A 4,810-nucleotide genomic window follows, 5' to 3' on the forward strand; every position below is an offset into this window, starting at 1 on the left:
ATAGTGAATTGCTGTGTTTTGGTTAAAATGCGAGCCAAAATCATCTCAACTTCAAGAACCAAAGACTTAAACTACTTCAGTCTGTGTGCATTGAATTTATTTAATACATGAGTTTCATAATTTGAGTGGAATTACTGAAATAAATGAACTTTTTCACGACATTCTAATTCATTGAGAAGCACCTGTGTGTGTGTGTGTGTGTGTGTATATATATATATACACACATACACACACACACTAACTCAAAATCGAATTCTGATAAGTTTTTTTTTTAAATCTGTTAAGTCCTTTAAAAATAAAAAAAGCTCCAAGAACAATTTGGTATAGCCTTTTCTATTTGTGTTTGCAAAATGAAAAAATGTACAATATTTCAAGAACTTGTTGAATATTTTAATTTTGAGAGTTAAATTAAAACAATAAACTGCTGAGGTTTTCATAATGTCCACTAGATTGTGCTATCAGACAAAACAGGTGGTCTCTTATTTGACCTTTTAATAGTGATTAACGAATACAAAGTGCGTTTCATTGAACATAAGTTTAAAGCCACAGTGATGTTACTTTTTACAAGAAAAGTTGTGATTTAATAAAACAAAAAGGCATCACGTTTTAACTTCATAACATTTCAAGCTAAAACTTTCATTAATTGTCTCATCAAAATCACAACAGCCATGAAAATTGATCTGTAGGCTAAACTCAGAAGAACATCGGTGATTTCATATCCATATCCAGTTATTATCCACTTATTTACTTTGCATACTAAAAGGTTTAAAGCTGTTGGAGAGCAACAACTTTCTTTGCGAGATCCAACAAAGAGTTGTATCGCAAAGTCTTGCTTTTCCAGGAACTTGGGATTCCTTCAAGTCCAACCTAAAACAAACAAGTGCCACTGTATTAGATATTGAAAACCATTACAAAACTGCAAAAATAACTGAATAGTCATTCTGTCACGTATATAATGACATAATCATCTGATGAAAGATAGGAAGACTGATCATTGCAGTACCTGAGCGCCAATGCAGGCGCCGATGAAGGAGCTCCTGCTACAGGTGCATCCGCCGCAGCTCATGGTGTCCCTGATAGCCTGCTCATAGCCACTGGCTGTCAGAACCCCATGCACCGCTGCCTGGAATGCACCTGGCAAACCTGAAGGATGTGAGAAAGCTGCTGAAATGCCTGCGACTAACTGTATTGTGTTCATAGGATAGATGTAAGGGAATAATATGTTATCAGCTAACCTCAAGTATTTGGAAACACAGTGGGAATGAGCTCTTTGGGTTTCTTGCTCAAATTGTCCTTTACTTGATGAATTTGTCCTAAATTAGAAAATTAAAACAAAAATAAGTTGGATTTCTGATATTAAATGCCTTTGTGATATGCAGTATGCAAGTTTGACATGAACCCCTGATAAACATGATGTATTAGCCAAAAGTTAGATACAGTATCCTGCTTCATCCGTGACTGTGTGTGCATTTAAACTTGTAGTTTGGTTCTCTTTTAGATTATTATACATTTACTCACTTAGCGTTCACACTCTCAAAGTTCGTTTTACTCAAACCAAGGCTGGCAAATGTAAACACGAATACACAAGAATCCAGCTCAACAATACTAATAATTTAAAGCTGCGTACCAATTATAGCTTTGTCCAACTCTTGAGGATTTTTCCTGTTTGGGTCACTGAGCTGTTCCAGCACTGCATCCAAGGCCTTGGGATCAGGACCATTCAGGATGAAATGCTCCAAGAACCTGAAAAAAAATAAAATAAAATTCAGTTCATACACCATTTCCATGCACATTCTAATATGTGATCTGTCCCCATTCTATGCTGGAAACCAAAATAAATAGACCCGTTTCTGAGGCATACTGTGCCAAGTTGTATGTTCACATCTTGTGTTTTCAATTATATATTACCAACCTAGCAGCAGCAAGAGTTACTGCCACACACATGTCATTGTTTTGCGTGACACGGGTGGCTTCCTCAACCCTCTCCAACATCTCTGGCTTTCCAGCATAGTATGCTACAACGGGAGCCAGCTTTGCCACGCCATCTATTTGGTTATCAGTTTCACAACCTGAAAAGTGTTACAATAAAGATTTATTTTGTTATAATATTCTGCTTTATTATTTCCTTCCAAATTACATAAAATATACTTATCTTTGAAAAACATCAAATGAATTAGTATTTTTTTACAATAATGTGGCTACTCAATATTTAGGAGGATAGTTATCTGACGTAGTCATTCTCAGCAACAGAACTGACAGTACCGGTCTCTGCTTTGCCTGCATCCACATTTTTAATAAAGCTCTTAAGGCTTGCGTGTCTCCAGGGTCCTTCGATAGGTAGTTGAGGCCTGGGAGCTTGATAAATAAAATTAAAATAAATCATGAATAATTCAGGAAAAGTCATATTTGCAACAATACAAACTTCACCATCTGCCTAGGAGTCCAAATGAAAGACAAACATGCAAATGGTAATACTGTTAAAGTATATAAATATAACTGAAATAAAATGCACTACTAAACGAGAGTTGGAAACATTCCTTTGTCAACTAACAAAATAAAAGCTTGTATGTATATTTAAAAAATATAATCATTCATATTTGTAAAAACGAATGGAAAAAAAAAAAAAAAAACACGTAAACAAAAGATGAAAATTTCCTGGTGCAGTGGTTTGAATTTACCTCCTTTGTCTCTGTAAGGATCATTGACTGGTGTGTCATATTCAGATCCAGGTCCAAAGAATTTGTAGGTGCGCCGCTTCAAATCTTCCACATTCAGATCTGTTTTGAAAATACAAACAAATAACTGAATAATCAAAATCCCTAGAACCACAACATGGTCAAATAATACTGTGATATTTATACCATCATAGTCTTACATACTGGAATGCATCATGTCTCATATTTTGTACCTCCACACTCAGACAGGGACTCCAGGTGGACGAAAGTTTGATCTCCATAGCAGCTCTGCTGTCCAGTGTTCCTCCTGTAGAAAGGGTTTGCAGACTCAGGCCGGAACTCAGGCTCAGGACTTTGAGAAAGTAACATGCTCAGCTTCTGCAGGTCATAGACCCAATGGAGCGGTTGTGCTGCGGAGCATACATTAATCAACCAAAAATCTGCATTTGTCAACATCTGATTGTAGGGTAATCCTACAATATTGCAGATGTTCTCACTGAATAGGAACCTAACAGGCCACTCAGATCATTAGGATAGAGTCAGTTAGAAATACCAAGGGTTCATACAAAACATGGGGAGTCCGCCTTTAGTTACTATGCCACCCGCAGCTGGAATCAGCTTCCAGAAGAGATCAGATGTGCTAAAACACTAGTCACATTTAAATCTAGACTTAAAACTCATCTGTTTAGCTGTGCATTTATTGAAAGAGCACTGTGCAATGTCCGAACTGATTGCACTATATTTTCAGTTTTTTTTGTTTGTTTGTTTTTTTAAATGTAAAATCATTTTCTAACTGGTTTAAATTCATTTTAAATAAGTAATTTTAAAAGTTTTAAAATTGCTTGTTTTATTCTGGTTATTATTTTTCTTCATGATTATTTTACTTTCTTTCATGTAAAGCACTTTGAATTACCATTGTGTACGAAATGTGCTATATAAATAAACTTGCCTTGCCTTACCACAATACAGTGTCCGTGTATCTTACCTGCTACTATAATTGAATGATAAATAGTATGTGATTACACTGCATTTTTTCGGGGGTATATTTTGATACTAGTATTCTCAAGTAATACAAACCTGCAGCATCGGCAACAGCTGATCCAATGATTGCTCCGATAGCCCTGTCAGCAAGGGCGAGAGCCATCTGTAACAACAAGATAAACAAACCAAGTAGAAGAGATATCGTGCTCATATATAAGCCAGGCCTAGAATATATACGTTGTAGGGAACATGCACGACTGATTAACCATTACATCATACTAATGGTGAATATCTTTTTAAACGAAAGTGTTTCTCACCTTTTAATTTTATATTCAAGCAGAGTCTGAAGTCCACAAGTAACTAAAAGTAGTGTGAAAGAGCTTGTTATATACTGGATTACCGTGCTGTTGATTGGTTGGAATTAAGCACGTGACAGCAGAACGTCACGGTGCACGTGCAATGTTGTTTGTTCATTTGTCAAATCGACTGGTTGTATGGTTTATATAATAATAATAATTATTATACACACACACACACACACACACACACACACACACACACACACACACACACACACACACACACACACACACACATATATATATATATATATATATATATATATATATATATATATACATATAACTTTTGCTTTTGCTTCCATAAAATTATCTGAAACTTCGAAAAGAAAAAAAAGGAAAAAAAATATATATATAATTTTAATTTTTAACATTAGCGCTGTCTGTAAGTTATTCGGTCCTTCTTCATTGAATGATCAGCTCTGGAAAACCATGTTTAAGCCATCTGGAATGTCCTCTATTAAGCTGAAAGGGCTTCTTTCACCTATATATATTTTTTTAAATCATTGCATTAAACTTATTAATCTATATTATTATTGTGTTGTTGTAGACTATTAATCCTACAATCGACAAATAAATCTCCAAATAAATAAATAAATCTGACAAATACAGTTTTTATAGAGTAATATAAATGGCTTTAAAGTCAGCCTAGCCCAGCCTAGTGTTCTAGTAATAACTGGGTAGTTTTATATTAGTTCCCAGAATGTTCTCCTAAAAAGCCAGATAACTTATAAAACATTCTAAAAATGTGAAGTGATAACATTGCTAAAACATTATTCCCCAATGTTCTTCTAA

General features: G+C 34.9%; 1 pseudogene; it reads right to left on the bottom strand.

The window, feature by feature from the left end:
* Positions 1-520: 520 nt before the first annotated feature.
* LOC128027121 (crystallin J1C-like) lies at positions 521-4,070 on the bottom strand (annotated as a pseudogene).
* Between the last annotated feature and the right edge of the window lie 740 nt (positions 4,071-4,810).

This window comes from Carassius gibelio, chromosome A2, assembly GCF_023724105.1.
Source record: "Carassius gibelio isolate Cgi1373 ecotype wild population from Czech Republic chromosome A2, carGib1.2-hapl.c, whole genome shotgun sequence".
In the NCBI taxonomy this organism is placed as follows: Eukaryota; Metazoa; Chordata; class Actinopteri; order Cypriniformes; family Cyprinidae; genus Carassius; species Carassius gibelio.